Source organism: Sapajus apella, unplaced genomic scaffold (genome assembly GCF_009761245.1).
Source record: "Sapajus apella isolate SASKATOON/1434 unplaced genomic scaffold, GSC_monkey_1.0 scaffold80, whole genome shotgun sequence".
NCBI classification, from domain to species: Eukaryota; Metazoa; Chordata; class Mammalia; order Primates; family Cebidae; genus Sapajus; species Sapajus apella.
In genome coordinates, this window is record NW_022437020.1 from 7,211,323 (window position 1) to 7,238,967 (window position 27,645).

The following is a 27,645-nucleotide window of genomic DNA, read 5'->3' on the forward strand; positions in this document are numbered from 1 at the left end:
GTTTCCATAATTCGACTCCTCTTCTTCATCTGGGGTTTTAGAAAGTCTCCAAAGAGAATGGCAATTTAGTTTCTCCTCCTTCCTGCCCTCCACCCCACCGTCTGCCTTTTAAGATTAATTTTTAGTTCTGTCTTTGCAGAAGTTGTTTTAAATCCCTGTACTAAAAATTGTTGCTTTACTCACACAATAATATGCCATTAAGGGCACACGGGTGAATCAGATGCCCCATTAGACCCTTTCCTTGCAAATTCCTGGAGCTGTGATCTCACTCCGAGGAGCTGAGTTTGGGAGCTTGTATAAAAAGAAACATGATGTTGTTAGGCTCACTTGACAAGAAATAAGCAGTTACCTTGCTTTTTCCATACAGGGTGTAGTTCACCCAAGCCATCATCTTCCATGCTAAGCCCCCTTCTGTTTGGTCTTGACTCACAACCCATTCCTCATTCTGGCCTCCCCATCCTCACAGGCCCTCAGCCAGGGGAAACTCTCCAGCTTCCAGCGGGGGGTGCTGCTTCCCCAAATTCGGCAGCACCTGGGGCTGCCTCTAGGTGCACAATCACCTCAGAGGTCCTGAGCGGGATTCCAGAGATTCTTTCTGAGATTCTGGCAGGGCCCCGAGGACCGAGGACCGGAAAGGTAGGAGAAGGCAATGGGGAGCGGGAGGCTGGACCCAGGAGGGATATCACTTCATTTATGTGCTCCTTGGTGCTGCGCTCTGATGATAAGTCACGTTGTCACTCGGGGCCAGACAGCCAGATTGTCCAAGCTTAAAACGTAAACAAAGGCTCCTAGAAGCAGGAAGCAACAGAATGCAAACTTGCCACCTGGGGGGCCTCTGTGCCACCCCCTGGCCAGCACTCTCCTCCAGCATCCGCCCCCCAGCCCAGCCCGCCTGGCACATGAATGACCCCTAGTCTCTAAGCACCCCTCCCTCCAGTCGCTGTGTTCCCGTCGCAGGTCCCTGGATGGGCTACACACAAACCTTCACTCAGCTGCTGCTTTCTAGGCCTTACCCTGCCTGCCCGGGAGAGGCCACTGTTCTCCACGGCTTCCCTTGCCCCGGCCATCCCACTTCCTGCAGAAGTGCTCTGAAATCGTTGCGGATTGGAGCTTTCAACACTGTATTCCGTTTCTGCTTGCCAGTCTCTCCACCTCACTAGAGCCTGACCATACCAGGGCAAGGTGTTATATTCTGATTTGTGTCTCTATTGGAGATACAGGTCCACAATAGGCACCCATTCAAGACTTGCCAAAGGTTTGCAGCGCTCAATTCTCATCTTCTTCAACACTCGCATCCGCTTCTGCTGTCCCCAAGCCAAGTACTCCTACCCAGTTCCTTGCTAACAAGTTAACATGGTCCCCCCTCCAAGTGCCGAGACCTTGCCCATCGCTCAGTGGTTCCCTGTACACATGCAGTTACTCGGAATGTATGCTGCCTCCTTTGCCAGTTATGCCTTTTTGTGCCTTCTCTACTTGGCAAATTCCTATTCTGTCTAAAAATCACTTCCTTCCTTGGCAACCTGCCACAGGTTCCACCCGACTCCCCTGTGCTCCTAGAGCACCTCAGAGAGGCCCCCTTGCAACCTCTGCCCTCTTGCCAGGACTTGGCTACAGAGCCACAGCTGGCGTGGTTTGCTGGAAGAACTAAGAGCCGAAAGGCAGGTTTACTAGGTGGTGCCCCCCAGGTGTCTGCAGAACCCACATATTCCAGTCTCTAGACCATGGAAACAGTGCTGTTTCCAGCTTGTCTCTGCCACAGGGTCCCTTCTCTGCTCCCTCAGCCTGAAGACTGCCTCTATGTCTGTGAGTGTCTGGCTCTTTCTCAACCTTCAGGTCTCTGCTTAAACATCATCCCCACCACCACGCCCACCTGCCAGCCACTATCACACAGATCTACTTAATTTTCTCCAGGAAATTTCAATACAATCCTCCTTTCCAGTGACTCATTTATGCCTACAGCCTGTCTTCTCCCCCATCCGCATAATAGCTCCAATAAGGACAGGAACTTTGCATCTGTTGTGTTTGCCACCACATCCCCTGTCTACTGGAAGAATGCCTGGTCCATACCAAAAGTTCCACATTAACTTTAGGTACAATTAAGGACAACAGAGAACAGGTCACTCAGGAACATATCCAGACAAAGGGAAGACGTGGTTTAGAAAGGCTTACTTCACTATGTCCCCTCAGTGTGACGCACATTGAAAAATACTAGTCCTCAGGGCTGCGCACAGTGGCTCACGCCTGTAATCCCAGAACTTTGGGAGGCCAAGGCGGGCGAATCATGAGGTCAGGAGATAGAGACCACCCTGGCGAACAGAGTGAACCCCCGTCTGTACTAAAAATACATGTATATATATATTAGCCAGGTGTGGCGGCACACACCTGCAGTCCCAGCTACTCGGGAGGCTGAGACAGGTGAATTGCTTGAACCCAGGAGGCAGAGGTTGCAGTAAGCCAAGATCATGCCACTGCACTCCAGCTTGAGCAACAGAGCAGGACTCCATCTCACACACACAAAAAAACAAAAACAGAAACAAAGACATACTAGTCCTCAGTAAGACTGGCTAGGCTCTGTCTGCCTCACTTGACCGGAGGAGTTCCAGTGGACCTGAGAATACCAGCGTCCCACAGCTGAAACCCACAGTCTCCGCCTGCACCCCAATGTTACATGTTATATGTATTAGCCATAGATACTGCCAAATGGATACAGATTAATGGTGGGAAATGGCAAATTATTGCTGTCAAAATTCATAATTTCAACAATAAACACCAGCCCCACTTTAAGCCTCTTATAAATACTTTTTTTTAATGGGAAATTTTGAGGGGTATAGATAATAACTTTACATGGTTCAAAACTTGAAAAAATATGTATATATATGACAGAGCACAGAATCTTTCTTCCCCTACTTGGCTTTCAGTGCATATTATTATTTATTTTTACTTAATATATCTTGGAAATCTGTCTATATAGACAAATCTGCTTCATGCTAAATAATATTCCACTGCATGGATAAACCCTAATTTGGTTCCCAAACTTGTCTGTACATTGGAATAAAAAACATGAAATCTGTGTCCCATGTTCCAGAGACTGATTTAATTGGTCTGGAGTTTGACCTGAGCTTGAGGGGCTGGGGGGAAGCATAGGTTATTCCAATGAGAAAATAAGTTTGGGAGCTATCACCCTAACTTATTTACTCCCTCAGTGATAGAATTTTGGGTACATTTTCCTCTTTTGCCATTTGAAACAATACTACAACCAATGACTTTGCACGACTGTCATTTCACATGTGTGCAAGTGTATCTATGGGGTAAATGTCTTCTCCAAAATTGGTGAGTCAAAGAATATGTTTGCAACCTGAGAGAGATTGCCAAATTCCCCTCTACAGATGTGCTGCCATTCTGCAGTCCTCCCAGCCATGTGGGGCCGTTTTCCTAACTGTGTTTTCAAATATTTTGGATTTTTTCCAATATGAGAAGCGAAAAAAAGGTATCTTGGTGTAGTTTTAATTTGCATTTCTCGTATGAGATCACACATTTTTTTCTCTGTTTACTTAGCTATTTGTGTTTCTTTTTCTGTGAGCTATCTGTTCAATTCTTCATCCCAAATCCTACTGAACTGTCAGCCTCTTCCTTATCAACTTCTAGGAGCTGTTTTACTTTGTTTTTTAAACAAGGGAGATTAGCTCTTTGTGATAGAAGTTTTGAATTATTTTTCTCAGTTTGGCATTTGTCTTTGCTTATGGTTTTTGGCCATGCAGAAAGTTTTTTTGTAATTTAAATTCAATTTTTATGAATGTTTTCTTTTCTGGCTTCTGGATTTTGAGTTGAAACTAGAAAGGCTTTCTCTGTTCCAAGGTTATAAAAAGGAGCTCCCTATGTGTTCTTCCAGGACTTTCATAGTTTGTTTACATTTTTACCTTGGATTCATTTGGAGTTTAGCCTGGTACATGGTATAATGTATGAACCTACCTTTCTTTCTCTTCCAGAGAAGAGAAACATGGCATGATTGAGGCATAATTTACATGTCCCAATCCAGTAAGTTAAGAGTTTGTCGTAGTTCCACTGATTTGTGAAGCTGCCTTTATCAAATAATGAAATTCCCACAGGTACTTGCATCTACATTTGGACTTTCTATTCTGTTCCACTGGTCTGTCTCTTCATCTATTGGTACCTCACTATTTTAATTATTTAGGCACTATGGAAGTTTTTAATACCTGGTAGGGACTCCTTGCTCTTGTTCAGTTTTTTTTTTTTCTTGTTATTGTTTTAATGATAACCTCAGAATCTAAAAAGAAAAAAAATCGGTTGTATTTGGATTTACATTAAATTTATAAACTTAGGGAGAACTGACATCTTGACATCTTGCTAATGATGATTATTCCTGTATAATAAATATGGTATGGCTTTCCATTTATTCCAGTTGTCTTCTGTATCTTTTTTTTTTTTATTTGGAGACGGAGTCTTGCACTGCCACCAGGCTGGAGTGCAGTGGCACGATCTCAGCTCACAGCAACCTCGGACTCTCTGGTTCAAGCAATTCTCCTACTTCAGCCTCCCTAGTAGCTAGGATTACAGGCACATGCCACCACGCCCAACTAATTTTTGTATGTTTAGTAGAGATGGGGTTTCACCATGTTGGCCAGGATCTTGATATCCTGACCTTGTGATCCACCTGTCTTGGCCTCCAAAAGTGCTGGGATTATAGGCCTGAGCCACCACACCTGGCCTCTTCTCTATCTTTTAATAGCATGGTTAAGTCTTAAGGAGTTTTCTCTTTTTGTTTTCATTTGATGTAGAATCTTCAGTAATATCATCTAACAAGTTATTTGCATAGAGTTGTATTATGACAAATTTGTCTATGTTATTTCTGGCAGAAGACATTCTATTCTGTGCCTTTAGAAGGACACAATGGGATGGGGGGGAATCAAAGGGTGATAGTCTTAACAATAAATACAGGTTGAGATCCTAATCAAGAATCAAAACAATACATTCTGAGTTGGCATTCAAAACAAGAAGTCAAATGGTGTGGGGCACAATGCTGGGGTGACCCAGGATGGATTCTGGCAAACACAGGATGATGCTCCTTAAGCTTCCAACACAGCAGATTCAGAGAGGTTGAGGAAAATAAGGGAAAGAAACAAGGGCTGATCTAACAATTATGGGAAGCTGACTCTATGTCTTAGTAGATGCTTGCAGAGGATGGCACTGTCTTGGCTAGGCTGACTGTATTAGCAATGCATATATCTAAATCAGCTCTAAAACCCATAGAGAGACTCGCACTTTACTGTGAACATGTAAACTGTGGGTGATGGGCTATATTTTACATAAGTTGTGATCACTGCAAGGCTCTGCTGGTATTTTACAAGTCAAAAACAAGTTTCTTCTTCCACAGCCATATGGTTGAAAGATATGTCCCTTTAAGAATAATCAAACTCTCACCCAAAACATGTATTTTTCAAACCTAGAGGCTCCAACTTGAAACATCAGAGCATGGAGATACCCAGCTCAGAACCTCTTTCAGAAAGGACTTGCTGTCCAGCTGCAGAGTGTCACTAGCAGAGGTCCTCCAGCTGCTAGCTCTTCTAGGGTCCACTTCAACTTTTGGCCTAGGTCACACTCTTCCTAGGCAGTTCCTGTCCAATAACAGAGCACAGCAATGGTCCCGGGTCCTGGTTATATACATCTAACAGTGTGCTCTGCAAATGAGCTCCCTTTGCTCTGAGCTCCCTGAGGGCTAGCAGAGCATCTCTCCTATCAGAGTCCTGGTCAAACTGCTCCCCACATCCATCATCTTCCTCCTCTCTCTTCCTTTCATTGGTGTTATCCTCAGTAAACCTTTCACATCCCTAACTTCATCTCAATCTGTCTCCTAAAAAACTCAAACTGCAATGAAGATGTTTAGCCAATTTGGGGAGAGGAGAGGAGAGAATAAAAATTCCCACATAATGTAGAACCAGACAATTCTGGAACCAGAAGTAGAAAGGCCTCATCACACAAGTCAACTGAAATGGACGTCAATGGTTAGTGTCATCAAATTTCAGAAGGCTTCAAACCTTCCCTGTTATAAATGACCATTTCCTGCATGCTGGACTCTTCATAGTTGATCTGGATTAATCCTCACTTCCACTCTAGGGGTGGGTATGATTGCTTCCACTTTACAGACAAGGAAAACCTGATGTAAGTAAGTGGTAGAAACCAGATTCAAATGCAGGCAGGCCTTTGGCTCCAAAGCCTTTTCCTTTCCTGATGGTACACTGCCCCCGTCTCTTAGTTTATCAGTACAGGGCCAAGAAGCTGGTCAGGGTATGGACTGACATGGCATCCATGGGGGTTTCCATACTTATACTATGACACCTCCCTGTAAAGAGTGGACTATCCGGTGGCAAGGCAAGGTGGCTCACACCTTAACCCCAGTACTTTGGGAGGTCAAGGCAAGAGGATAACTTGAGGTCAGGAGTTCGAGACCAGCCTGGCCAGGCATGGTGGTGTGCACCTCAAATCACAGATACTCAGGAAACTGAGGCATGAGAATCACTTGAACCCAGGAGGTGGAGGTTGCAGTGAACCGAGATCACGCTACTGCACTCCAGCCTGGGTGATAGACTGAGTCTGTGTAAAAAAAAAAAAAAAAAAAAAAAAGAGTGGACTCTTCTGCCTTTGTCTTATCAGGGGATATAATAACAATTGGCAGCCATATACTATATTCCCAGGTCATGGAATTCCTGGGTAATTTTCAGCAAGCCTAAAACAAGGTGTTCACACATTTGTTTAAAAATATCTCAACAAGGTGTTGCCTAACATCCCTGGATTGCAATGATTCTTTAGGCTGTTAACATGAATCCTGGGTGGATACAGGAGTTGTCCACCGGCTTTCCCAAAGGCATCCAATGTCTTTAAGGCAGCATACGAGAAACAGTGCCCCTCTCAATGAACTGGGTCCCCGAGTCCAGCAGTACTGCCTTCTTCTCTACTGTGTCATCTACAGAGGGATCCCTGAGAAGACCACTTTGCATGAATGAGAGACTGGACAGGGCCTCTGTTACCATCACTGTGTGGTATTGTGAAAGGAAGGAGTAACCATCCCAAAGTCACCCCAACCTGTCAGCAGAACTACTGAGAATACAGCTTAACTTTTCCTGAACCTAAATTCTTCCTTCTGTAGTTAGTTACAGGACCCAAAGCAAAGATCTATTATGCTTGCCTATTTGCTCCTAAGTTCTCTACTCATCTGTTTATTATTTCCAGATTTAATAAGGCCATACTCTGTTGTGTCTTCACCCTGGTCATGCATCCAATGATACCTTCATAACTTTATCAGAGCAGCAGATAAAGTTACTGGGCCCAGTAACTTGGTGAGCCCAGCGTGCTGTGTGTAGAGAGGGTGGTGCCTGATGATGTCTTTGAGCTTCACTTTTTGGTTTCTCAGCTATCTCAGAGGTCTGGCTGTAGAATTATTAATATTGTAAACAATGCAAATGTAACAGAGGAATGGAGGATTTTAAAACTGCTCAACACCACAGTACAAATGCATTGTCAGCATATGTAGGAGTCTGCTTTTTATGCAGGCTTATGCAACTGGTGTAATTTAAAAATTTTATAAGCCATTTGAAAGAGCAACTTTAATATTAATGAAATGGTGTGGAGAAATGTCTATATAGTCAAAGAAAAGTGTATTTCCTATGGCTGATGTCAGAGATTCCCTAGAAATGAAAAATTATTACTGCCTTTTAGAAAAACAAAGGTTAAATGAAAATAGCACTGGCACGAGTCATATGACAACAGCAAAATACAACAGGGCCAGGCAAGCCAAGGATATGGTTACAAACGTGGAGCCTTAATCAGGCTCATACCTCTAACCTTTTATTTTATAAAGCTGCCAATTTTATAGTACAAAAATTTTAGTTAGGGCACCTTTAAGATTCACTGCATCTACTATGAGAAGAGAGAATGTCTTAGAAGAGTTTTTAAAAATACTACTTTGAAACACTTATGGGCAAACAAGAATTGCAGCACTAATCACTGTAATTTCCCCACCAAGATCACTAGGTAAGACATTCAGAAAATTGATGGAAGCAAGTGATGATTCAGATGCAGTAGTAGAACAGAAGGTTGCCAATCAACTGCAGAGTGCTGCACAGGCTCATCTCAACTGACAGCAATGGTAGAAAGAGGTGGGGGGAAGGGAGGGAGGGAGGGAGGAGAGAGAGGATATGAACATGAGAAGTGAAGTAGGGAGAGACAGAGCCTGACTGACTCAGATTCCAAATTACATATGCACAAGGCCTCTCAAAGGTTATCATGCCCTATCTGATCCAGGGTAAATGAAAAATAAATTCTGAGGCACAATTCACAGGGAAAGTCAGAGCGTCTACGCCGTTAATAACATACACTGAATAAAGTATTAGAAACATATTTATTCTTCTCCCTACTTTCGGTGCTACTATTTACTGAATACAGGATACAAGAAGAGTCTGCCAAGTTTTGGGTACGGCCCAGGTTCTTCACGGCTAACAAGGGGGAAACACCCATGTGAGCTCCCTGCTGGGCCCAGTGTGCTTTGTGTAGAGAGGGTGCCTGATGATGTCTTTGAGCTTCACTTTTTGGTTTCTCAGCTATCTCAGAGGTCTGGCTGTAGAATTACTAATATTTCAAACAATGCAAATCTAATTATAGTTGAAGCATACTCTCTAACAGAAGGAGGGAAAGATTGGCATTTAGAAACTTCATTAAACTTTTGGCCTTTTCAAGGCTAAATTAATCTTAGGGAAGAAATAAAAAGTTCCCATTGATTGACTTAAAAACAGATTTCTTGCAATTAACAGATCTAAATCTATGAAAAAGAGAGCATTTATGGTAATTTCAATAATCTCTCCCTTTCTCTAGGTATTTCAAATTGTAATAATTACAAAATCCCTCCTTCTCTCTAAATACACACACACAAATATAGTTAATCAGCAAAACTTTTTCTAATCTCAAGGAAATGTCAGTTACATTTACACAGCATAACTAGTTCAAGTAATTTATTTATAAGTAGACATGCCTGCTACATTAGGAAAAGAGTGTTTTTAGCTGTGTGGCATGACATGCCCCCTAGCCCAAGCCCTCAATACTATTTTTGGCAGGGAGTCAGCAGAAGAGCTATAAAAGCATCTTTGGGGTAGAGAAAAATGTTCAGGACTTAGAATATTCCTTTTCTCATAGTTCTTGTCCCAACATATAAATTGTGACAATTTGTTTAAAAGATTGAACTAAATTATGATATTCTCTTCATCTTCCAAATTTACTTAGACTTGGTTGGTATCCTGTTGTTTCTCTGGAATTTCCTTTGCTTTTCTTTTTGTCAGTAAGCTAAATTACTTCTCCTCCCACATGCATGAAAGCATTAATTTATAAAACACATAGCCATATGTCATATCTCATGTAATTCTCTTTTACATTTCACTGCCGCTCAGACTTATCTAACATGAACAAATAGATATTATTTACTGTAGTCAGAATGAGAATTATCTAATGCCACTTACATAGCCATAAATTGATTTTTGATTAATGTTTAAGCAAAAAGCAAACAAGCCCATCTGCTCTGAAAACAAACAAACAAAAGGAAGCAGCAAACACACAGTTCACAGGAATTTCTGCAGTATTAGTATGTTTCAGCTGCTGGTGAGGGTAAAATTTTTTCATGGCTATTGTGAAAATGTACTGCTGACAAGAAGATAATTCCATGTATAGATAGATGTAGCTTCTTCTCTACCAACTGTTAATTTAATAGTCTATTACTTATGGTGAAATAAAAAACAATCCCACTCTGAAAAAAGCGCTGAAGACCTGTAACCAGCAGTAAATTTCTTCTGTATCGCTCAGTGGGAACAAAAGAAAGCTCAAATGGGTAAGTTTTTCTTCTTTCGGGGTTGCTTTCTCTATGGATCAAGGTAAAAAGGAAGAAAAGCTAGGTCTCCTATCTCATATAGAAATGTATGGGCTGAAAGAGCCTTTCAAAAAATATTTAAAACTATCTACTGTATTGTATACCTATGAAATTTCCTTTTCAGTGCAATACAAAATTGGCAAGACAGACCAATGAGAGGGAAGTAGAAACACGAAAAAGGCCCTGTCCTGTTTATTTGTATCATCTCTGAGGCTTCCTGTCTGGCACAGTATCTGTCACTTGACAGCTCTAATCCATTTAGAGTGAATTTGTTCTGCTTCTATTACGGAGATAAGAGAAAAAACTGCTGCATTCAGTGGGAATTTCACTAATGCCAATGAATTCCCAATATTCTAACTTTCTGGGGGGAAAATGATGCCAAAAAAAAAAGTGAATGAATTTTCAACAAAAAGAAACAGCATGTTGGAACTGTAACACAGCAGGTTGAAGGATGAAAGAATGGTAACAGGAATTTCAGCAACCAAAATGACTCAAGAACACACATGCCAGTGAGCAAACAAGAGACACACCTTACCGATGTGAGAGGAAGTAGTTTAACTTGCAACTTTCCAAATTAAATTCTAACCCTGATAATAAAAAGAAAGCTTCACATCCCATCCACCACATTACACATATTGCCATTTGTTTGCTAACGGCAAAAATTCAAATGAGTGTATTTGAGTCTCTAAATATTTTCTACAAACGCTCACCCCCAGACTAAGACAGACGCTGCCAAAGTGAACGAGTCACTGGATGGCTGGATTTCCACGTTGAAAATCTGAGGCTCACAGAGTACCTGCACAAATCCTGCCGCACTTCCTTAAAAATCACTCTGTAAGTTGCATCCTAAGAGTTCTGTCAAAATTGTTCTTCAAAGCATTACACACATATCTACACTAGCCTAGAGAACAAGGATCTTTGTCTTTCTTTGCCAAAAGAGTGTTTCCTAAGGCCTGTGTTAGCCTTTGACTGATGGTTCTGATTTTGGTTCAGAAAAATAATTGCAAGACTGTCCTAAAGTGGAAAGAGAAAAACCTCAAAAATTGTTAACACATCAATTACATCAACCTTTTCTAATTACAACTCTACATTTCATTATTCTGCAGGCAAAATGAGTACCTTAAGTCTGGAGCCCCAGGTAAACAAAGACTTTCACTGTCCTCATTTCAAAACTTTGTTTTTATAAACATTCCCCCATCCCCTAAACTGAGCTACAGAAGCACAATGGTCCTGTTGTGAGCACTGCCTTGACCTCTACAGGACAACAGACAGTTGTTCACTTAGCCCCTCAGAATAAAATCAGTTTTAACATGAAAGTTTCTTTTTTATCAAAGGAAGTAAAGGAGTAAAAACAAAAAAATGAACATGTATAAGCACAGGTTTCTAAGCTTCCATTGTACAGAAATGGCAGGTACGTGGCTTGCCAGGAAAGTGCATCACCTGCTTCTGCTTCTCTCTAGGGACAGACGGGAAGCGGTCTGTTCTGGAGTGTTCTAAGGAGACTATCTTAGTTATTACATCAGGGAAATTTCAAGTCAAAATGTTATTCCTGTCTACAGGGAAAAACAAAAGCAAAACACAAAATATTGCTTCTAATGGCGTCATGGCAAGGAGTTTATCTAGCAGGATGATACCAGGAGTCACCTCTTTTCCAGGAAGACAGAAATAACCACCGCTCTCCTCAAGAGGCCAAAAGTGTAGAAGCCCCTTTTCCAGAACTTTCCAAGGAGGAGATGAACTTGTAGCAGTGCTCCATGTTCCAAGGAAGAAAAGCAATCCACAGCTCCTCCTGCCCGTGCAGCAGATGACCAGAAAGACAAGAAAGGGAAGCAAACTCCCATTCATGTGAGGCATACTACTTGTTTCTCAAATACGCTTTCCAAATGCCTCTGCAAGTTGTTTGTTTCGGTATTTTGAAAGCACTCAATATGCAGAGTATTTGCTAACCACAGGCAGAGTACCCAGTCAGGTCGTACCAACTCAAACTCCTTCCTGATGCAGGCAAGGATAAACAGGGAACAGGTAAGAGAGGCCTGCAAAGCCAGGTGGACAGATATCACATATGATCCTAAAGAGAAACAGGCTGCTGGAAACTCACTCTCTCTAGCTGATACTCAGCACTTGCTATATGTCAGGTACTATTCAAAAAAATTTACATATAATAACTCAATTTTCACACAGATACAATCATTAGCCACACTTTAGAGATGAGAATATTGAGGCACAGAGAGATTCAATAATTTGACCAAGGAAACACAGCCAGTAAATGCAGGCCTAGGATTTGAACCCAATCAATATTTTTTTTTTGGTAGCTCATCTCAATGGAGTTGGAGTCTCACTGGCACTTCCTCATACAGGGCTCCACTTCACTGATTTCTATCAACCACAGGACATGCTTTTTTTTTTCTTTTTGTAGCATGAAGAAGAAATGCACTAGGAAACTTCATTATGGTGACAGTAAGATTGTTTTTCAACATATACACACACACTTTCAAAAACAACTTAGTGGCCAGATGCAGTGGCTCACGCCCGTAATCCCAGCACTTTGGGAGGCTAAAGCAGGAGGGGAGCTGGAGGTCAGGAGTTCAAGACCAGCCTGGGCAACAAAATGAGACCCTATCTCTACAAATAAATAATTAGCCAGTCATGGTGGCATGCACCTGCAGTCCCCAGCCACTCAGGAGGCTGAGGCAGGAGGATTGCTTGAACCCAGGAGTTGGGAGCCTGCAGTGAGCTACAGCTGCACTACTGCACTCCAGCCTGGGTGACAGAGTGAGGCTCTATCTCAACAACTTAGTGTTAAAGCAGGCCTCCAGTACACTTTCTCCTCCCTGCCTTTTCTTGTTTTCTAAAAATTACTACTCACTCACCATTCCTCATTGGTTTAGATGATAATGGAAGAAATGGGACAGTAAAAAAACCTTATTTTTCTACCACAGAAAGCAAGATGTGAAGGCAGTCAGGTTTGATAACAGTGCACACCGTTTTTGCAGTATCTTTCATCACAAGGCTCTCACATCATGTGCTCTGGGCTCCTGTAACACACTCTGCTGGAATGCCCCCATTCAAGTGGGGAGAGAGACCGGGACAGTTATCCCTGCCTGTATTCACCGTGCTAAAATGTCCGGGAAGGACAGAAAAGAATGGAATGTGCAATTAAAACAAGGGAGAGTGATTAATGTAGGCAAAAATTAATCACAAGGGCAGTGTCAAAGTTTGGTGAGATAACTGAATGTTCACAAGGGACTTGAAAAAAGTAATCGTATGATAAGTAACATGGTACAAAGCATAGATTCTGCCATTAAGTTTTCTTAAGATTACAGATGAAATGACAACAGGCCAATTATTTTCTTTCCCAGATGCAATGAAGACGTAAGGATCATCTGAGCAAAGACTTAAGGACCATTTGAACAAAGACATCCACATCTATAGCATAGATGACCTGGCATCTATGGAGGAGTGGAGGGGAGTTCCACTCCACCGTGTAGAGGAAGCAGCCACTGTGGAGGCTGGGCTCACGAAGATTCCTTCTGGACGTGCTCAGACCTGTCATGAAAGGGGGCCAAGCAGAATCAGGGCACTGCCGTATCTCATCTACCACTACCAGCTCCAGCATCCAGGGTACTCTTCTTGCCACTACATCTAGAAAGAGGAATGCAATCTTAACAATTAGAAAAGGCTGTCTCGCTGAACATTTATTCTCATTCGTCTACCCAAAACTAATGAAAATCTGAAGTCTGAGTGGTGATTGAACCTAATATTTTCATGCCTGAGGCACACAAGGTTGAGCTGCCACTTCTAGCCATCTGAACCACCTAGTGTGAGTGTGTATGTGGCTGGGAGGGTGAGTGGTGACGGTGGTGGCAGGGAGGTAGAAGAGACTTCTAATGAGAGGCAGCAGAGAGTAGCGTCTAAGAGTAGATACTCTAGAGTCAGATTGATTCAGTTCAAACTCCAGGTCTGCCATTTACTAGCTGCACCTCCTTGGCCTAATTACTTAACCTGTCTGTGCCTCAATTTTGTCTCTCTAAAGTGGGGATAAATAGTTGTGTCTATGGGACAACTGGGTATATGGCAAGTGTTTAGGATAGCACCTGGCATCGCATAAGGGCTGAATGAGGGTCAGCTCCAGCTGTCAAATAGGTGTAAGCGCACTGGCAGCAGGTGCAAGATTCTTTTGGATGGCTAACAAGCTACAGCTTTGGCCAGTAGTGCCGTTTGTGAAACCCTGTGGCCTCTTCACTCCAGTCAGCCTTCCAGTGCTCCTGCCCTGGGTAGCCTTGGCAGGAGCCTGGGGTTGACTGGGGACTCAGACAACTGAAGCTCTCCCAGCAAAAGCAGGATCCCCATGTCTCCCATAGATGCTAAAAGACAAATTCTTGACTTTTTCCCCAGTCTGTTGAGTGATCACAAGAGGACAGCTGGAGCAGGAGGACAGAGCTCAGCAATGACAGGGTAGCCTACACACTTTCCCCATGCTTGGACTGCTTTCTGGCCACAGGCTTATTTCAGCTACCTTTTGTCCCATTTCTAAGGCCCTAAAGGGATGTTCTGGGCACTGGGATCTTTGAATAAAACAAGATGAGAGAGGCAGAGTTAAGGCCATGATTAGCTCAGCCTGGCCCACTGCCTTTTTTTTTTTTTTTTTTTCTTTTTTTGGAGACCGAGTCTCGCTCTATTGCCAGGCACCAGGCTGGAGTACAGTGGCACGATCTCGGCTCACTGCAACCTCCGTCTCCCGGGTTCAAGCAATTCTCCTGCCTCAGCCTCCCGAGTAGCTGGGACTTCAAATGCGCACCACCACGCCCAGCTAATTTTTATATTTTAGTAGAGACGGGGTTTCGCTATGTTTGCCAAGATGGTCTCGATCTTCTTGACCTTGTGATCCGCCTGCCTCGGCCTCCCAAAGTGCTGGGATTACAGGTGTGAGCCACCATGCCTGGCGCTGCCCTTTGACCTTAAGAATACTGGAAAAGTCTTCAAAGGGAAGGGGATTGGAAGGCCATGTGCTGCAGGGGCACAGTCTTCAAGTAGGAGCCTTCCCAGGGGCCAACAGGCGGCCATCTACCTTCTAAATAACAGGTTTAAAATTCACAAAAGCAAACAGCATTTCCTAACTATCCATATTCCAGTAAGTCCTAGAATAGCTTTAGTTAACACCCCAGCTAGCATTTTCAATTGTAAAACCTGGCGTGAGAGGCAGAGGATTTTCAGGGTCACGTGTTATTTTCCATTGGTTTACATGCAGGATGCAGATGTCATCGTAATTTTTATCTTTCTAAACATAGTTGGTTTGGTCACCCTCCCTACTAAAGACCATAGTGAGTCCAAACAGCATGGTTAATTGAAATCTACAGATAATCACAGAAATTCCTTTGAGCCAATGATGTCAATTTCGTCCCACTGGTGGAAGAAAATTAAAAGGCTGAAATAGAAAATCTAAGTTTTTTCCCATAAATGTGAACTCTCAACTGTCCAATAATATTCTACTAAATAAAGTCTGTCTGTAAAGATGTGATGAAAAAAATCAGTAGAAAGACTCTCAGGCCATGAAAATGATTTTGAAAATTCTCCAATGGGCTTTGCAAGCCACAAGATCTAAATCAGTGGCGAGATGGCGCCACTGCACTCCAGCCTGGCGACAGAGCGAGACTCCATCTCAAAAAAAGAAAAAAAAAAAATTGGTGGAGTGCTAATTAGTGGTGGTACACACTTGTAGTCCTAGCTACTTGGGAAACTGAGATGGGAGGATTGCTTAAACCCAGAAGGTTGAGGCTGCACTCCTGCCTGGGGAACAGAGCAAGGTTCTGTCTCAAAAAGAGAAAAGAAATATGAAAAAAGAGAAACAAGAGATCTGCAAACTGTGAGTATCAGCCCCTAAGATATTAGTAACAATGGGGAAAGCAGAAAACTCACACCCAAGAAACCTGGCAGGCACCACCTTAAGCAAGCGTTCAAGGCTAAGAGATCATCAGTGATAAGGTGCTGACGTCACATGGATGTGATGCACTGAGAGAGATGCAGTGTCAATCCTGTAGTAGTCTTCCCCAAAATGTATAAAAATGAGTTTAATGAGGAACATTCTATAAAACAACCTATCCATACTCTTCAAAAGTATCAAGGTCATGAAAAACAAGGAAAGACCAAGGTTCACAGATTGGAGAAGACTAGATGTATAGAAAGTAAATGCAATGAAGGATGTTGGAACTGAAAAAGGATATTAGTGGGAAAACTGGTGAAATTCAAATAAAGTCCACAGTTAATAGTTTTGTGGTGGTGTTAATTTCTGGGCTATGGCAATTGGTTTATAGATTATGGTTATGTAAAATGTTAACATTAAGGGAAAACTGGGTGATATTTTGCCAACTCTGCTTTATTTATTTATTTTTTAAAGAGAGACAGTCTCAATCTGTCCATCTCTAAGACTGTTGTGCAGTGGCATGATCATAGCTCACTGCAGCCTGGAACTCCTGGCTCATGTGATCCCCCCACCTCAGCCTCCCAAGAAGCTGAGACTACAGGGACATACCACCACTGCTGGCTACCTTTTTTTTTTTTTTTGCTTGCTCTCAAACTCCTGGCTTTAAGTGATCTATCTTGGTTTCCCAGAGCACTGGGATTATAGGTGTGAGCCATCATGCCTGGCTGCATTTTCAACTTTTTGTAAGTCTAAAATTATTTCAAAATAAGGAAGAAGAAAGAAGAGGAAGAGGCAGAAGAGGAGGAGGAAGAAAGAAGAAGGAGGAAGGAGGAAGGAGGAAGAAGGAAGGAGGAAGAAGGAGGAAGAAGGAAGGAGGAAGAAGGAGGAGGAGGAGGAGGAGGAGGAGGAGGAGGGGGAGGAGAACAACGACGACAAGAAGAACGGAATAAGGAAGAAAGAAGGAAGAAGAAAGAAAGAGCAAGAGAGAGGTATTAGTTCAGTTTCTCCCGGTCAGTGGGGTCATCCTCACTACAAAGTTGCTGGTTTGGGCTCCAGCTCTGCAGATTTTTCTCACTGGATGAATTTCATAATTTTTGCTACAATTGATATTACACAATTGAGATTCTAACTGAATGGAGAGTGATGGAAGAACATGAATGAAGTCATGCTGACATTGGAGAAAGATAACTTACTGAAAATTTTTAAAGAGTTAAATATTTTACACTATCTGCACAATTCCTGTACCCCTCACCCCTTCCACAGGCAAGTCTCCCTCAACAATACTTCAGTGATTTGACTAGAGTTCAAAACAAATATTTCTTATTCAGAACTTGGCTTTGAAGAAAATGCAGCCCTAACAAAATTTTAAGTAAGTTGTTGAAGGATCCAGAGGATTCATTTTACAAGGGTTAGCTCCAGAGGTGATTCTGGGACCAGCATTTTTCCCAGACCCCAACCGCATCTAAAGCTGCCAGGAGGGTCTGGCTTTTGATTCCTCTGTGATTCCTTTCCAGACTAGATCAACATCACTTGATTCCAAGAACTGCAGCTTTTCCCTACTCTTTAACCTGCTGTGCCTGAAAATTTAGCTTTCCCATACTGAAGGTTCACCCTGTTTGCGTGGGTCAATCCTTGGGTTGTACTAAAGGTATTAAGGTAACTATGGAAGCCTCCCCACTCTGTTGAAACAATTATTCCTAGAGAAAATCTCTACCTAAAGCCACGATTAAAGTCACTCCCCACTCCTCCCCCAACAACTTTCTTTGAAAGGGTAAGAAGGGAAAAAAGATGAGTGCTTCCACTTAGCTGACAGGAATGAACTGTGGGTAGTCCAACCTGTACTCCTTCCACCCAGTCACCTACACATAAGAGCAACAATAGTGCTTGCTGTATCGTACAGTTGTAGCCTCTTAGCAGAGCCTTCAAATCCTGGTATGACTGTGTGGGAAAGTGTGGGTGGGTTTGGGTGTGTTGGCAGGGTGGGGCGGGGGGTGGTGTTTGCTTGCCTTGGCCACCTAAAAAGCCTGTTACTACTGACAAAGGATCCTACTTTTTTTTCCCTCAGTATAAGCCCATAAGTCAACTCAACACTCACCGTGTTACAAACATAGGCAAGCATCTGGGTGTCTAGGTGTGCCCTGGCCCCACAAAAATCCCTAACCAAAACTGTGGATAACTGTGACAATCATTTAAGCATAAGTAATAGTATACACCCTCTGAAGGCAGAGGTTTGGTTTTTATTGCTACTTTATGCCTGATAGTTTGTAAAAATACCCTAAATGTCATCTCCCAGTTAAAACCCTTCCATGTCCAGGGGCAAAGGATGCTCTAGATCCCCAATGCTTGAGCCAACTGAACCATCCAGGACCACTTTGCTTGGCTCATCTAGCAAGGCAAAGCTGTTACGTGGATCCGCTACGGTAAGGATTCTCAGGGAGATTCCCACCTCACAGTCACTGCTTGGCTTTCAGCTATTTCTGGTAACCCTCAGAGTTCAGTGTCTTTCTAGTTTGATTTCTCCCAACAGGACTGGAGCCTTATTGACCCTATAGATCAATCCTGGTGGAGTGAAGTGTTAACTAAGGTAAAATAAAACAGAAGTAAGTATGAAGGCAAGAGTTTTTACCAGAATCTGACCCTTCTGTGAGACAACTCACACGACAGAAAGCTCTGAAGATATTGCTGAAAGCTGGAGTGTTTAATGGCTTCCATTTTCTCAAGAGCATTTTCCCCGTAAACAAAGATAACAACTGTTTCAGCCAGAGGAAGTGACGGCTCCTGATGTTTCCACCATAAACACTTGCAGAGGCTACACTGATGCCAGTCACCACAGTGATGCCAGTGATCTGAAGGCAAGAGGCAGGCTTAAAAGCTTTGCAAACTCTTTCCCAAAAAAGTACGTCTAGACAAAGCTCAAGCTGTAAACTTGTAACTTCAACAACATAAACTATCACATGCTCCAGCAATAGAGCAGGTTCATTTCTTGGGGACAGAGGACAGGATATTAAGGGTAAAGAAGGGTTTTAATTAGGAGATGACATCTGGCAAGTCCTTATAAATCCAGCAGTGCAGAGCCGGCCACATAAATCAAACCCTTGTATTCAGGGTCCATACTATTACTCAACAAGGGTAATTCGAGTAATTACCAGAGTTATCATGATCTAACACATAAGTTCATTTGAGGATCCCAACTATGCAAGCATGAATATTTTTTTTGGCTGCCTCTAACTAGCATGTTTATGAAAAACAGGTTAAGTTACTGGCTCCAAATTACTTTTTAATAAAAAAAGCAAACAAAAAAGCTTAAGCTTTTAAGATTTTTCTTTTTTTTTTTTTTAACCTGGAAAATAGATCTCCCTGTCAAAAGCATGCATGATTAATGATTTATATGATAATCTTGGGTATCTGTGTTATTACATGGCATTTCCTAACAGCTTATAATTGCCTTAAAGATTGTTTTGGAAAGGTTATGCCCTCTTTCTACTCCCATTCCCTTTAAGTAAATCCTTGTGTAATCTCTGGAAATTTTTACAACTATCAATGGGCCATTCAAAAATGGAGCCATTGTCAAGTCCTTACGTGAAATACTGAAGTTTTACCATCAAAACAAAATCGCTCACTTCCACAAAATAGCTGATGGAAATACTGTACTCCGGGGGCTTACATGGAACAAACATTAGGAAACTGTCTACCTGCAAACCCGTTCTAAGGCTGGACCAACCCAGGGGGACCAGGTTGGTCACAAGTACTCAATCAACCAGGAGAATCTACAGAACACTAAGAACCATTATTTACACCACTTTAGAATTTAACTGTTGAAACCCTTTGGCAAATGAGGAAAGCAGAGAAAGAGATCAAATGAGTCAATGTAAGAATCTCCGTTGGTTGGCTGGTTTTTCTAATATCACCATATCATGTTATTCTACTGAAGTTCAGGAGAAGGTACCAGGGGATACCTCAACCCAAAAGGACTTCTTCACAGTTTTAAGTCTAGAGGGGAAGGTCCGTTAACGAAGACCTCACTTATTCCTAGTAATGGCGGGCATCAGACATGACCTAAATCTGTAGAGCTAGTTCAACATTCAGGTTCCCTAACAAAGTCATGATAGAATGTAATTACTATCACAGACATAAGACTGTCTAGGTTCTAAAGCAATTAAGCTGGTAACAGCACTATTCACAATAAAAAATCAGTTTCACAAATCTGTAACAGAGACCAGGTAAATGTGCCAGAAATTCTATAAACCATGGAATACCTTGTATCAATTTTTATGTAGACACAGCAGGTAAACACAGTTTTGGAAGATAATTCCTATATTCCAATTTAGCATAAGGTAATTAACTGTGTCTTAAAAAGAGGAACGGAAAGGAGCCTAGAGCTTCATTAGGCACCCCACCTAACTTAAATTTATTTTTCTAGAAAAAACCATGTACTCAAGAAAGGCAATCGAGATCTACATACTTAATTCACATTCACAGAAACTTGTAACATGTGTAAAAGGATTCTCATCAATCTTTCAAGCTCCTGGAGCAGGCATAAAATACCCAGGCAGTGGCTCAAGAAATCTAACTTGTGAGGAGGTTCAACATCTCAAAGATAATCTAATAATGTAAAGTTTTACAAACTTTCCTTCCTGGTCTCTTGCCTTCATTCAGTCATTCATTTAAAATTATAATGAGCTCCTCCTGGAATATGCTGAGGACCCTGTGGGGAATAAGGCACTTGTGATTCCTGTACCCAAGAGTGTAGCTAAGGCTGCAGAAATGTTTTAAGACATCTGTTAAATCTCTAGTGTTTTAAGACATAATCCCCGTCCTCCTGGAGTTTACAGTCTCCTTGAGCACACAGAATCTGTGCATAATAACAGAATTAAAGAGAAATAGAGGGCAAGAAGACAAAAACAGTATGAGTTTGGGGAGTTGAAAGGAAGAATTTTTTGGAGTCTAAAGAAAAAGATCTATACACAAGAAGCAAAGGAATGAAGCCTTTTTCCAGTGTTGGGGCTCCCCAAACATGGCCCTTTGCAATACTGACGCAGCCTCAGGATCTCTGACCGTACTTCCTCATCCTCTGTCTCTCCCAAAGCACAGGATAAGGCTGTTCTCTGAAGTTCCCTTATCCACCTAGAAACCAGACCGCCCCCACCAAAGAGAAACATAATGGTCTGCCATTGCACCGCCCCCACCAATCCCCCAGCTCAAGACTGAGGAATGCAACCATACCCAGACAAAGTTTTTCACAAGATAATTTCTGCCTCTGGCACTCATTCAAATCGCAAAAAGCATCATTTACAAGTAAACTTCTGTCTCAGGGAAATATTCATTTTCCCTGAAAATCATTTGCTCCTACACCCCCAACACCTTCTCCCCAATAAAGAAAGTATTTAAGGATCAGCCATATGGCCATTTTCTTGAGTTTTCATATTTTGTATGACTCCCATGCACACATATAATAAATTTGTTGGGCTTTTCTTTTGTTAATCTAACTTTTAAGAGTGTTGGCATGACCCTTTATGCTCATGGGGAAGGAAAGGATCAATCCCTACACTGTCAAAGAGAAGAGAATCAGAGTCATCAAGGTTGAAATGTGGATGGTACAAGCCAGGGCAAGAGGGTGAAGATTTCACACAGGGTGGGAAGCTGGGCATGGGGTTCTACAACAGATAACAGTGGGCTATATTCATGCTAGAGCAGGGTCTATGCAGAGAGTATGCAACTGGCAGGAAGGGGGTGAGATGGATACGGGTGGAAAGTGAAAATGGGTGCAAGAAATTCATTTTAGAACATGTTGAAATCCTGGATCAGATGAGGGCAAAATAAATGGAAAAGAAAGCATTGAAGTAGAAAGGAACTAGGAAAATTTAGTCTCAGATACAGTTTGAATGTTTGCTCCTTCCAAATCTCATGTTGAATGTGATTCCCATTGTTGGAGGTGGGGCCTGGTGGGAGGTGTTTGGGTCATGGGGTGGATCTCTCGTGAATGGCTTGGTGCCCTCCCCACAGTAAAGAGGGAGTTCTGACTCTGTTACCTACCTACCAGGAGATCTGATTGTTTAAAAGAGGCTGGCATGGCTCTCTCTCTTTTCTTGACATGACACACCAGCTCCCCCTTCACCTTCCACCATGAGTGAAACCTTCCTGAGGCCTCCTAGAAGGTAAGATGTTGGCCGGGCGTGGCAGATCACGCCTGTAATCCCAGCACTTTGGGAGGTTGAGGAGGGCAGATCACCTGAGGTCAGGAGTTCAAGACCAGCCTGGCCAACATGGTGAAACCCTGTCTCTACTAAAAATAATAATAATAATAATAAAGATCAGATGCTGGAACCATGCTTGAACAGCTTGAAGAACTATGACCTAAAAAAAAAAAAAAAAAAAAAAAGGAAACTTTCTTTCCTTTATAAATTACCCAACCTTGGGTACTTCTTTACACCAATGCAAAATGGACTACAATAGTCACTGATGACAGATTTCAAGGTTTTCAGCTTAGGCCAGTACATGAACTGTAGAGTCCAGAAAGCAGGTTTGTTTTTCAAAGTATGTTTTGTTTTTCACACCCTGAGTCTGAGACAATGGGAGGCTTCCCCAATGCATGCGTCTGACAGAAAGGAAAACATATGGCAAAAAGAAAAAAAGCTCAGGCAAAAAGGTGGTCCAGACAGAACCTATCTCTGTGGCTGTGATGAATAAAGCCACAAAGGAGATGAGTTCTCTGAGAACTCCCACCCCATTCAGAAAGGAAAAGGGCAGGAATACTGCTCTAGAAATCTGGACGAGTGTCCAAGCAGACAGGAAAGATTCTCTAAGGCAGTGGAGCTTAAGCTGAGTTTGAAAAGTCTTCTGAAGGAAGAAGAAAGAGTATTCCAGCTCAGGACACAGCAGGGACAAACAACACGACTTCAGTGGATAGACAGGCTGCTCCATCCCTGTTGTCTCAGTATTTAAGATACTCATGGTGGACATTTGATCATCAGTTCACTACAACTATATGGAACTGCCCCCTAAATTCAATTATACTTTGCTTTTCACACGCTTATTTTCATAATTAAAGAGTTTTCCAATAAAAAACAAGGTACATGGAGAAAAGCAAGGGTATCGGATTTCACCAAAACATAGCAGTGGTCAATTCTAGTCCATCTCCGAGATGACCTGGTCTCTGGCATTTGCACGTTCACAGTTTTTTGAGTCAATGAATGCCAGTATTGGAGCCACTCATTTTTCAAGGTCATAATTGCTGCATATAAAAAGACTGAGTTACAGACTGTCCCCAAACAGCAGGAACCCTCGTGGCCTGCCTCTCCTGGGTCCGAGAGCCACAGTGTTCTCCTGCTTCTATTTAGAGTATCATGAATGCTAAACAGAAATGTTAAAAATTATTCCACAAAACGAAGGAAAGCAGACATCATCCCCCATAGACCCACACTCTGAAGTGGTTCACCACTCAATTTTGGCTTGCAAATGCATTCTTAGAAGTAGACTCCTTGTTTGTCATCTGAACCCCCAAACATCTTAATTACATATTTGTATAACACCCGGATAAAGGGGGAAAAAACCCAAACCTCAAGTTTTTTTTAAGTAATAGCAGCTTTCACTCTGGAAAAAAAAAATCAAAGCAATTCTATCACATCAGTACTTTGGTTACTTAGCATCGTATCACCTCAGACACGTAACACGAAAGCTGTGAAGGGGAAAAGGACATCAGAAATGGCTATGGCAACAAGGAATCTAGCAAAGAGAGTCTTCTGTGATTCTACACGCCAGATGTGGTAAGAAGCTCTTTCAGCCAGACTTGGTAAAATGCCTTGTTTGAATGAAAGTCTGAATTGGTGGTTATTTTTAAATGAAGTTTTTCTATTTGGAAAGACTTCTAATAACAAAGGGCAGTATCCTAAGAAGCCCTCAGGGACTTTTTTAAATAATTAGAATAACGTGCAATTAGACAAACAGTCATAACTCAGTGCTTCTGAGGGCTTGAAAGTCGTTGTTCTCAAGTAGTTCACAGAGCATCAAGTTCACATAAAGGATTCTAAGGCACTGGACTGAATTGGTTGACCTTACAATGCACTGGGATATAAATGAACAAATGCACTCCTCAGTACATATTAGGCATTCCCTAGGCTTAAAAATCCCCAAAACTCTAAAATAGAAAAAAAAATGCTAAGCAAATATATTAGCATAAATATGTATTAGAAAAATATTCATTTCAGGATTCCTTTAAATAGTAAGCCCTATTCATGGCTGTGTGTCTTCACAGATCATTAATTTCTTGACAAAGAAGTTAGGGTGCTGAGGCCACATGGCCAGAACACTGGAATTGAAGATCAGTGGGAATGTGATTAGAGAAGTTTCAAAAAGTACGTGCTCCTTTGAAAACATTTTGCCTCCGTCTTTTCTCTCTCCATGGTTTCCCAAGGCCAGTACTCTATCTTCCTCTGTTTGAATCCAAACAGAAGTACAAGTCAGATCCACAAGTGAGTCATTTTACCTTGCCCTGCCTCTCTGTGTGACCAATGGCCTACCATCCTATAGATGGACAGTCACAAGGGTCCAAATAAAGTGTCTCACACGAGCAGACAGAGGGCTTGCAGGAACCTTTTGTAGGTTTTTGGCTGGAGCTGAACTGCAAACCAAAAAAAAAGTTTCCAACAGCAGCCCTTCCTGAAGCTGAGGGTCTGACTGTGAAAGTTTAGCCTAAGTATTTATGGTGCTGAGAAGCCATTAGAACTAACTAATGTCCTTTGTTTCCCTCCTAAGGAAACTGGGCAGTCTTGTTCATGCAAAACCACTATAGAGTGATCGCTCTAACAGGCACACTGGACCCGGAGGGTGAATGGTCCCCATAGGCTATCTCTCCCTAATGCCTTGCTTTTTCACATCACACCACCTCCACTCTTCCAAATTTTGGAGGCTTACTACCAACAAGGACTCAGCATCTGACTGATGAATGAGCTTTCAGTAGACAGGAGTGGGACAGGTGTGGGAGAAAACATTTCTTGCCAATCCCCATTCTCCACTGCAGAATACCACAATAAGAAATCTTTCCTTCCAATTGTTAACTAGCAGTTTAAATGACCACATTTAATCAGCTAAGTGAGAGTTGGTTTAAAAGGTCATTTACAAAAGAAGCAGTAAATAGCCCTTTAAACCACTTCATAGTATCTCCAAATGCCTTGATTTACCAAGTCTGAGGGTTTCCTAGAACTCGCCTTATAAGCACTAGAATGAAATCTAGTCCTGGCTCTTTTCCCATAACCACTTCTGCTTTGGTTCATTAAGAATGTAAACATGACTTAAATAAAGCAAAGCTCCCTGGACTAAGGGGGTCTTCATGATACACCTCAAATCACATGTGAATGAGGTTACAGGGCACAGTGCAGAATCCCTTCACAGATTCTAAGGTGGCTAAAAATGCCCATGTCAGTGGATTTGCCTGTTTTACAAGTCATTTGCTCTGAAACTCCTAAACGAAAATATAAAAACAGCAGCATAAGACTTCATTGTCATATTTATTTGTTACTCATTCTCTGATTTGGGGGTGGGGAACAGGGGGAGGATCAGACACAATTTTTAGCCAACCAGCCTCTAAACAGAAATAAGGTTTATTCTCGGTACTCAAATTCAAATCTTAGTAACATAGCAATTACATTTTAAAATAAACTACCTCCTTGTGCTTGCTTCTAAGGAGAGTGTTTGGTGGGATATGAAAGAGTCTAATCCTAGGCAGCCGTATGGCCAGACCAATTATAAACCCCATAGACTTTCACACGTCACAGAGAGCAAACTGCTCCAGGAGCAGCTCTTAATACTTTATTGCCTATTCAGGTGCTCCCGCACATTTAAGATATACTTGTCAACAACAAAATACAGCACTTCCTTCTGTCTTTATCACATTGGTTGCCAGACAACTGCACAGAGCTGAAGTGGGTAATGTTACAGTAAACAGCTCCCTAAAATATTTACATATGTCATTGACAAACAATAGAAAATTTAAAAGAGATACAAATGTACTCTTGGAACCTTAAATCTTCTTCCCACTGAGGCTTAAGCACTTAAAAATCTTCAAACACCTCGCAGAGAAGAAGGAAACACATTCCAAAGGAAGTCTAGATTTATAGCCTAAATGTCTTCCTCTAGAATATTTAATACACTTAAGCTTTAGTCATTCTATACACTATGAAAATGCTCTTCAACGATAAATTAGTGTTGCATTTTTCATTGCAGCTCACAGAGATATCATTTTGCTTTCAGGAAACCAATTATAGAATAGTAAATCATTTTTACATTGCATTCCAAAAACATTTAAGTTGCAACATGGGCAGTGTGTAGAATCACAAGAAAAATACAGCTTACACATTCTATCCTTCAGTCTTCTACACTGAACATGTTAAATCCCTGCAGAAAGTGCTACAGTTAGTTTGGTTTTTAAATATTTAGATTATTTCAGCATATGCACATAAGTATTAGTGCAATAAATATTTACTGAACTCCTGCAATATGCAGTTATCCAGATTTGGGGTTGAAATTTGGGGATTCCCATGATTTCAAGATATCAACCACTACTACCATAATTACCTGCTTTATGGGCATTTATCATGGCAGGCCTTACCGTAAGTACTCTACACACACAGACTGTACCATTTCAGTATGGAAAGCAATGCTGAAGGTCACCTAGGCCACTTGGCTGGTGACACTGGAGGATCTGCCCAACATTCACACCCATAGAGCTGATCAGTATAGTGTGCCCTCCGTATCTGAGGGTTCTATGTCCACAGGTTCAACCAACCACAGACCAAAAATATTCAGGGAAAAAAATGGGATGCCTGTGTCTGTACTAAACATGTATGGACTTTTTCCCTTGCCATTATTCCCTAAATAATACATCATAACAACTATTTACACTGTACTAGGTGTTATAAGTAATCTACAGATGGTCTAATGTAGTAGTCCCCAACCTTTTTGACACCAGGGACTCGCTTCATAGAAGACAATATTTCCACAGATGGGTGGGGGAGAGGGATGGTTTGGGGATGAAACTGTTCCACCTCAGATCATCAGGCATTAGATTCCCTGAATGTACAGCTCACAATAGGGTGATCACTCCTATGAGAATCTAATACCTCCGCTGATCTGACAGGAGGCAGAGCTCAGGGAGTTAATGCTAGTTGGCCTGCCACTCACCTCCTGCTGTGCAGCCTGGTTCCTAACAGGCCATGGACCAGTAGGGGTCTGTGGCCCACAGGTTGGGGATCCCTGGTTTAAAGTATATGAGAGGACAGGCACACCATTTCAGAAAAGAGACTTGAGCATCCGTGGATTTTGGTAATTGCTGGAGGGGTCCCAGAACGAATCCCCCATGGACACTCAAAGGAAAACTGTATAGGGTGCCACCGTGATGTCTTCTAGGCTATGCCAAATTTGTGAAATTAAAGAACAAAACAGCCGGGCACGGTTGCTCATGCCTGTAATCCCAGCACTTTGGGAGGCCAAGGCGGGTGAATCACTTTAGGTCAGGCATTCAAGACCAGCCTGGCCAACAAGATGAAATTCAGTCTCTACTAAAAATACAAAAATTAATCAATCAAGTGTGATGGTGCATGCCAGTAATCCCAGGTACTCAGGAAGCTGAGGCAGGGGAATTGCTTGAACCCAGGAGGCAGAGGTTGCAGTGAGCCGAGGTCACGCCACTGTACTCCTGCCTGGGTGACAGAGCAAGACTCCATCTCAAAAAAAAAATGTTTTTTTAATTTAAAACAGTTAAAAAATAAAGAACAAAACACCATAATACATGATCAAGTCTTAGAGT

The 27,645-nt window shown here is 42.1% G+C and overlaps 1 protein-coding gene and 1 long non-coding RNA gene across 2 annotated transcripts in view; both read right to left on the bottom strand.

Annotated features, from left to right (window-relative positions):
* IGF1R (insulin like growth factor 1 receptor) overlaps positions 1–27,645 on the bottom strand; it is a 314,344-nt gene that overhangs the window by 107,379 nt on the left and 179,320 nt on the right. The gene's annotated exons all lie outside the window — the stretch shown is intronic.
* On the bottom strand, positions 22,007–25,687 carry LOC116533200. The gene is made up of 3 exons (XR_004261150.1): positions 25,677–25,687; positions 24,722–24,726; positions 22,007–22,791 (listed from the first exon to the last, which is right to left on the bottom strand). It is a non-coding gene; the product is annotated as an uncharacterized LOC116533200 (long non-coding RNA).